We start from the raw sequence: 9,540 nt of genomic DNA on the forward strand, positions 1-9,540 counted from the left end.
TATTTCTGAAATAATTTTCTTCGTCTAGAATTACACAGAATTCTGCTGAGTGGCACATTCAAGCAGATTTTTTCTTCGTCTAGAATTACACAGAATTCTGCTGAGTGGCACATTCAAGCAGATTTGTATTAGGAAGGTTCCAACGAACTGTTTAGTGGCAGAGAGACTTCATGTTTAATTTAATTTCTCAGAACCAGGGTATTGTTGAGAAAGACATCAGACAACCACTGAGTGCTGGTTAACAGGAACATCTCACCAGTCAGGGCTCATGTTTTCAAGCCCAGCAACCAACAAGCACTCACTGAGACACTCTTATTCAGAAGTGAACACTAAGACACTTCAGGACTCCAATGAGTATATGTTGCCTGCCTCTTCTTTGGTTCCAGAGGTGACATAAACTTTTGTATTGAGCCTGGATAAAAATCATCTTCAAACAGACCTTCACAGTCCCATTTACTTCAGTTCAGGACTTTGGTGTAGGGTGGAATGCAGAGTTTTATAACAAGTTTTGTCCGTGTGAGGCATTCTCTTTTTCTTTTTTGGTTTCTGCACAGACAATAATCTGAAAAACAATTTAATACATTAGAAAGTCTTATAAGATTACCATAAGCACCTGGTAAACTCTGGTACTGATCTATAGTGGGTTGAATGGTGGTCCCTAAAAAGATTTTCACATCCCAATCCCCAGAACCTATGCATGTGACCTTATTTGGAAAAATGGTCTTGCAGGTGTAATTGTTAAGGTTCTCATGAAAAGTAGATCACCCTGGATTAACTGGTAGCCTCTAAATCTAAGAATAAATGTTCTTTATAAGAGACACACAGAGAAGAAAAACAGAGAAAAGAGGCGAAGGCCATGTGAAGACAGAGGCAGAAATTGGAATGATGCTGCCACAAGCCAAGGAACATCTGGAGCCACCAGAATCTTGAAGAAACAAAGGAAGATTCTCCCCTAGAGCATTCAGAGAGATCAAAGCCTTGCAAACTCTTTAATTTTGGACGTTTGGTCTTCAGAATTGCAAGACAATGTTTTTCTATTGTTTTAAGCCACATAGTAATTTGTTAAAGCAGCTTCAAGAAACTAACAGTAGCTCCTCTTCTTTGTTTCTTGAAAATCAGGCATATCATGACACATACACACCACAACTTACGCTCTACTCATTACCTACCAGGAGTCTCCAAGGCTGGGATAGCTGAGTCTACAAATCTTACTAGTTCAGAGGATGTCAGGAATGGAAGGTGCCTTAGTCTCTTCTTAAAGAGAAGTTGTTGAACAAGCTATTCCCTGAAACTGAATCCTAGGCCCCACCCTACCAGTCACTGGCTGGGTGCTCTTTCCAGAAGCTGGAGCATTCTTCCTTCCAGGTTGCCCTAGCTTGGTATAGAAAGTTCTTGTGATCTGGCCCCAAATCGCCTCCCTCTGTAGCCTCACCTTCTACCCCCACTCTTAGCCCTCCCAGCTACAGGAACCTTTCTGAACATGCCCTGTCCTCTATCATTCATGTGCTGTTCACTACACTCGGCTGAAACAGGGACAAAAGATCCTTTAAAAACCAGATTCACCTCTCCACAGATCTTTTCCTTATTTCCCAGGTGGGTATCACTCTGACCAACTCCCTCTACATAGTGTACATTACTCTATTGCTACTGACCACATTATAGAACTCCTTACAAGACCCATAAGACCTGCAGGCTTCCTAGGCTTCCTCTCTATATTACCTCTAATCACTTTCCACTCCAGTCCTTCAAATTCACCATGCCAAATTCAGTCCTGCCAAAGGAGCTTTGCACACACTGTCCTCTCCTGGAAATCCCCTTCTCTTTGCTTATGAAACTCCACTAAAGCCTTTAATCATAGTTGATATGTTCCACTTCTTTTGTGTGGTTATTGGCTCAATGTCTATGTCATCACTGGGTAGAAAGCTCTGTAGGGCATAGATTATATGTGATTGGGTTCCTAGTATTGAGGCCAGCACATAGTAGGTCTAACAGAGGAATTATTGGTGATTGTATGATTAGTCTACAAGGATACTATTTCACTACTCTATGAGTTCCCAAAAGGTAGGGACTTGTTAATTTTATATCTTTAGCATTAGCACAGAGACTGTATTCAAGAATTATTTGAATAAATAAGTTAAACTTTCCCTTTCTGGATTATAGTTTTAGCATATAGAAAATTTGAGAATTGGAGCATCAACAACTCTTATACTTAGTAAGTCATAGCTCTCTTAAAAGGGGCAAAAAATCGCATATTCTTCTTAAGCTAACTAATCCCACTTATTGACGAAAAAAATAACAAAATAATAACAATCAGGTAGTTGTACATTCATTTAAAATATTAACTTATGTTTTCTTTTTGACTGGTAATCCTTTTTTTATCTTTTTGCCTCCCTTCCTACCCCTTTTCTCCCCACTAATTTCCTAATTCAAACTAGACCAGAGGTGCTCTTTACCTTAGGGAAAGATTGTTACAGCAGAAAGGCAAAGAGAAAGAAAAGTCAATTCTAACCTCTCAATATCAAATCAGGCTGTTGAAACAAATGACTGGGTGTCACTAGGGTCTGCAGGAGACAGACAGAGCACTGAAATCGAGGACAGTTTAACAAAGGGACTACTTACGAAGGTGTGGGCAGTGTGTAGGAAGATCACAATGTGTGGGGAGATGCATGGTAAATAGCACCAACATGGCTTTACGACTCTAAGTCAGAAGAGGTAGGGGAAGGAGAGAGCCTTGCAGAAAGGGCTACTTGGCAGGAGTGGAGATACTTAGTCAAGGGACTTAGACAGCCTACAGTGACCTAGCAGGGGTGGAGCAAAGGGTAGAAACGCCCAGCTCCACACTCTTCCTTCCCTTAGATCCTGTTTGTGTTCCCTCTGCCCAATACCAGCTGGGAACCAGAGGACAGGGGTCCCACTGATAAAGCCATACAAAGTAGCCTCCCAGAGCACAGAGGTGAAGGACAGATAGAAGATATCCAGAACAGACAAATACTGGTTTCAGAGAATGAAGTTTACAAGGACCATCAGCCAAAATTTTATGCCATAACAATAAATTTGGGAAAAATAAGAATGTCCTCAGGGCCAGTTTTCCTGCCCTTCCACTGTTTCAGTCCCTCAGAATAAAGATGCTTGGAACTAGAGCAAAGGAAAGGGAGGGGAAGTGAAGCAACACAATGATGGGGAGGGGGTGCTCATTAAAGGTACATTATCCCATAGGTTGAGTTCCTTAGGATAAGGAAGTGAAGTCCTAGATAAGTTCCAGAACCTGAGAAATTAAGTGATCTGTACTGCACTTCCAGTGGAGCCCAAGGAAACAGCACATCTCCTGGAGCCTCCACACCAGCACTGTGTCACCATGTGGCAACATGAGAGCTGAATGACTGTGGGTGAATTCTAACTCTGAGGCCCCAGAAAGCCCCTACCTTTTGTTTCCAGCAGACCCACAGAATGCAGGAGAGCTCCTTTAAGTTTCATGTGTCCTCACTTGCATGCATCTCAAGAGGGTGCAGAGTCTACTGAGACCAGAGGCCAGTATAATCATGGGGATCATCTCAGTGGATATCAATGTTCACAGATGACTATGCTCAAAAACCAAAGTCTGTATTACATTGGCTTCCTGAAACCTAGCTGCAACCTCACTGTGGAGGGGTGGGGGAAACCCATGAAATGATCAAGTTTACTTTTATGTGAATAAAATTAAGTTTCAGCTGTTGTAGGAATGGAAAGTTGAGATAGAAATTAAGTTCAACTATACAAAAAAACCCCTACCTTTCTTTTATGCACACCTGAGTTATGACCCATGCAGCAGATGACTCCCCAGGTAAATCTGTTCATGGCTTATTGAGGCCTCAGACCACACTTGGAAAAACATTAGAAAAAGAATGATGTTTCACAAGATATAGGACAATTCCTTGGTCCTTTCCTCTGTTATTTATTTTTTATTAGTAACATAGGTCAAGGGAATAGATTATAACTCAAAATAACCTTGATAAATTATCACTTAGATGATAGAGAAACTCATAGAAGAAAAAATACCATTCAAACCGTTCCATTCCCAGAGACATTTTGGCAAGGAAGTCCTTCTCATTGCTCTGCTGGTATCCGGTTCTAGATCCACACCTTGAGATCCTGGTTTCTGGGCCACTTAAGTTAGCTGAAAATGAAGCATGAGCCTATTGGCTTTGCACTTGAAACTCTCCCTACATGTCTCTTAGGGACTGACACCACCTTCCTACCAAATGGTCTCTCACTCCTAATGCATTTCACCTAAGTTGCAAGGAATCAGAGTTCAGACTGTCAAGGAGTAATAGAGTGTTAGAAATGAAAGATCATTTAGGGTTTAGAGACGAGTTAGTTCAATACAAAAATTGAGACCCAGGAAGAGAAAATTATTTCCCAAAGGTCACCTGATCAGTTAAAGACAGAAATTGAACTAGAAATCAGGCCTTCGGACTGCAAGACCAAGATCTTTCCCTTCTGCCACTCTGTGCCACCCTCACCAACATCAGTCAGGAAGTACAGCTGGAACGTTCTACAGATAAACACTCTTTAGGTCCTAGATCATGTGCTAGGCACTGGAGATATAATTATGAGGAAAATAGACCTGGTCTCTGCCCTCAAGGTGCAGATACTTGCCTGTATTAAACCCAATCCAGAGTCCTGACTCTGTTTATTTGGAGTAGTGGTGTATTGGAAAAGCCATTTTTCTTAGCAAACTGAGACAAATTGAGTGGTCAATGGCCTGAATCCCATCCACACAAGCATGTGAAACACTATCAACATTGGACTTTCCACCTCCTGGTTAAAACCTAAATGACACATTTCTTAATTAGTGGTTGGAATGATAACTAAAGCCATCATAGTTTTAAGCCTTGACATCAGTAGTGACACAAAGAAGGGTATACTTTCTTCTACTCAGGCTGCTATTTAGTAGATTTTTCAGACTTCTATTTAATAGAAAACTTTAGAGCTCTAGTGGGAAGGAGGCTTCAGTGCTAAACCAAGAGTCCAGCCTTGACGGCCAGTGAGGACTATGTTCTGAAGACTCAACCATCATGCTTCTCACTTCCCACCCACATGTTTCCATAGGTCCAGTGAGTCCCCTGCACCCACCAGTGCAGGCAGCCAGGGCCTTTCACAGGGAAGGGGGAACTAGTTACACCAGAACAAAATAAGGCAATTTGGTCTTTCACGCTTCAAAATAGTCCTTGGAAACCAAGAGTCAATTTGTAGGAAACAGAAATTTTGAGTTTCTAAAGTGTAGAGAATTTATAAGTTCTTATAAGTAAACTTGTAATGTTACTCCCATGAAGGGTAGACTAAGAAAAATCAATAAAGAACAAGGCTTTCAGGCAAAATAAAGGTCTTATATGTGGAGAGGGTATGCAGTTAGAGAGACGTTCATTATAAAGAGGAGCCGTTCGTAAGGTCTTGGAGGTAAGGACCAAGGACCACATGGGCAGAAGGGTTAGTACTGACAGACTGACTCTTCACATTCTTGCCTCCCTACCCAGGGTGCCCCCTCAACCCTTAACAGAGCCCTGTAGGGACAGGCAGGGCCTGAAGACCCTCCAGGCATCATCCTAGCCAGAACAATACAGTGTTGTGCAGGCTTGTTGCTTTCTTTCTAGGCACTGGCCTTTAAGGAAGACAGCCCAAGAATGGGCAGACCCTCTGTCACTGGGATTTGTCCAGCAGAAATTATACCTATCCATGCTGCAGGACTTCCTTCATGCCTGTCTAATCTTTATGTATGAATCCTACTGTGTTCGGGAAAGGCAGGTGGGCAATGGCAGACGTTGGAGAAGCCAATAGGCAACAAGCAGTGTCACTCAGCAGACCTCTTTATCAGCTTTTCCTACTAAACCAATTCAATCCTGTGTGCATGGCCTGATCCCACACACTCAGCACAGCAGTTTAGGTCTTTCACTTCTGTTTAGGCACAGAGAAGATCATCTGGTGGGAGAAAAAGGCTTGTCAAATATTGTGATGTGGAGTTCACATGTACAGTGAATACACCAGTTGGTCTGCATGCTGGATGGAACCTGAATGTGAGAAGACCAAGTAGGACTGACAGGCTTATTGGAGATGAAGACAGACGTGGCCAGATTACCGGGAGAAAATTCCAGGCAGGAGCTGGGGAGGTAGAATGATCGTGGAGCATATATGTTCAGAAAAGAGCTCATTGAAAAGTCTCACACATGCAAGTTATGACATACTTCCTCCACTTAGAAAGGGGTGATCTCAGCTAAGGGGAAAAATAAGGGCTTGGTCCTGGCCTGAATAGTCAGGTATTAAATAGTATTTAGGAGGACATGTATTTATAGAGAAAAGGACTAAGGAGGTAAAATGTAACACTAACTACCCTGTCATTTATGCAGCAACTAGAGTGCTGTTTTTTAAAAGGGAAGTCAGAGCATTGTATCACAATTTGTATACCCTTGAAGAGCTTACCCTTGCAGTTTAAATACCAACTTCTTATTGACTCTATAACCTTCCCCATGTCTGCTCTCTTCCTTTAGTCCCCAACTTCATTTCTTGCCACTTCCCCTCCTCCCATCCAGCTTGGTAAATTACTTGGCACCTGTAGCACGCTAACCACTAACCTCTTCCCTATGTGGGGCTTGCACAGACTCTTACCTCTACTTGGAACTCTTCTCTACCCCCCACCCCCACCCATGATAGTCTTGTCTTGGTTAATTCCCATCTATCTTTCAGGTCTTTGCTTGAAGGTCACTTCCTCAGAGAAAACTTCCCTAACTTTTCAGTCTAGTTTATCATTGCTAATAAATACTCTAATTTTCCTGCATGGCACATAAATTGTATAAGCAAGCTTTCACTTGTGTGCTTATGCATTTAATGTATGTCTCCCATAAGTACCAAGAGGCAAGCAGAGCTTGATTGTGGCTATCTGATCTCAAAGACCCCCTACTCTCACCACTTTACCACCCAATTGTCTCTGAAGGATTGAAGGTGAAAGAACTGGAAAAAGATGAGGTGCAAAGTGAGCTGACTGGGGAGACCCATAATGACCTTTGACACCACTTTTTAGCCTCTCCTGACCCAGGGGGTAAGCACACTGCCACGGGGAGCTCTAAGACGAGGCAGGGCCCTAGGCTGGGCTTTTGGTGTGACCCTGGGATGTTGCTCATACTTCACCCTTGCCCATCCATAACCCCTGTGGAATAGAGCTAAACATCTCCCTCATGAGGCAGGAACCCTTATCCCCATTTACCAGAGAAGTGAACAAAAGTCAACGATGGCGAGACCTGGAGTGGGAAGCATGTTTGTGTGATTGCAAAGCCTATGCTCTTTCCAATAACACTGTGCTTTTTAAATGAAGATGATACAAGCTCCGTCCAGCATCACTGGAGAAAAGGCAGAGCTGACAGATGGATAGATATAGAGACAGACAGACAAATGGATAGACAATCTTCCCTTTGCTGTCACCTAAGACATTGACATTTCCTCTCAGTTCATTTCCCAAATCCTCCTGCTTCCTGCAGTCCTATCATCTTTCAGTGGCTCACCTCTGCACTTTCATTAATCCCTTATCACTTGCGCCTCAACTCTAATCTAGGACTTTGTGAGGACAATTATAGTGAAAGTGTTCTTAGAGATACTGACCTGCAATCCAGCCCTTTATCTCAGCAGGATCAATATGCAGATTACTGGTGAAGTGGACATGTATTTAAAAACATGTCCAGCTAATTAACCCTTCAGATGTGTCCATGAAGTCTCATTAGCTGTTTATAAATTCTAATTGCATGTACTGCTTACCACCTAGTAAAAGCATGCCTGACAGAGGTACACATGGAGATCCCAGCTTGTTTGAAGAATTTATTGCAGAGGAAAAGAGAGAGAAAAAGAGAGAAAAATTATATATGTATATAGCCAGCCCCAGGCAGCATAGGAGGCTCACCCAAAGCTGAAACTGATGACCCCAATATATAAATTATAATAATAGGTCAGACAAATTGTCTGTTATATAACATGCTGATTTAAGAGCCTTGAGATTATCTAAACTAACATGCAGATGAGGAAATTGGGGCCCTGAGAGGGTATATGACTCTCTGGTCCCCACTGCAGTGCAGGGCCTGGACTTCAGAGTGTCTGATGCCCACGTGGGGCTCTATCCAAGAGAGGCTGCCATTTCTCCGGAGAGAAGTTGAGAGAACAAGCCAGTCATCTTCCTGTCTGGCCTAAGATACCTTGGTTCTCATGTCTCCTAAGCATACACAGCAGCCTCCCAATCACTGTTACAAAGAGAACAAAGAGAAAGACATAAATCAATCCTGAGCTGATGAGACAGAGAGGAAGAACAAAGAATTTGGGCTCCAGAGTGTCAACTACTGTAATAGCAATGGACTGCTTTTGTTGAGTGCTAACTGTATCCAGGTGTGGCTCTTATCTCTTTAGACATTACACATACTAACTCATTTACAAATGAAGTATCAGAGGCTTAGAAAGGTCAAGTGGCTTGTCTAAACTCACACAGCTGGTCAACATTGGAGCCAGAATTCTAGCTTTAGTCCTGTATTGCAAAGCAATTTTTTATTGCCTCAACAGACAAGGTGCAAATTAACTAGAATTAAGCTGAGTGGTTTGATTTTTGTTCTTTACAAAGATTTATTTGAAAGCCAAGCTTGTGTTTGACCTTTGACAGGAGCTAGAGGAAATGCAGATAATGTGGAAAAAAGAGAATCACGTGGTAGACTAGGGTAGTGAATGAAAGCTCCTGCTTATGTCAGACAGATGCACGGTTTTGTTCTGCGTCACTGAGAAAAGTTACTTAAATTCCTTGACCATAAGTTTTTTCATCTTTAAAATGGGAATTAAATAGTACCTACCTCAGAGTTGTGAGATATCTTAGGCTAGTCCATACATATTTCCTGGAACAAGTCAGGCACCTGGGGGTCAGTAAAGCTCATTAATGAGATCCTCAACCATCATGAATAAATGTTAGTGGTTAGTGACGATGACTAAAGAAAATGCTGTTGCTGATGGTAATGATGGTGATGCTGATGATAAAAGCAGTGGGGATGTTATTACTGCTACTGTTACTGCTGCTGCTGCTGATGTGACAATAGTGATAAAGCAAAAGAATATAGTCCTGACAGGTCAGGAGCTGGCCATCCATGTCAGTGGTTCCTAGCTGAAGGCAAGTTTTCCCAGGGGATATTTGGTTGTCATAACTGTGAAGGGAGTGTGGATGCTACTGGTGTCTAGGGGGTGGGGTCAGGCATACTGTTAAATACCCTGCAATGCACAGGACAGTCCCCACAGTAAAGAATTATCAGGCTAAAGGAAGACGTATAAATGGCCACCACGTATACAAAAAGGTATTCAACATCACTAATCAACAGGGAAATGCAGGTCAAATCCACAATGAGCTATCACCTCACAACTGTTGGGGTGGCTATTATCACAAAACAAAAGATAAGTAAGTGTTGGTAAGGATGTGGAGAAATTAGAACCCTTGTACACAGTTGGTGGGAATATAGAATGGTGAAACCATTCTGGAAAACAGTATGGTGTTCC

This window comes from Eubalaena glacialis, chromosome 18, assembly GCF_028564815.1.
Source record: "Eubalaena glacialis isolate mEubGla1 chromosome 18, mEubGla1.1.hap2.+ XY, whole genome shotgun sequence".
Lineage (NCBI taxonomy): Eukaryota > Metazoa > Chordata > Mammalia > Artiodactyla > Balaenidae > Eubalaena > Eubalaena glacialis.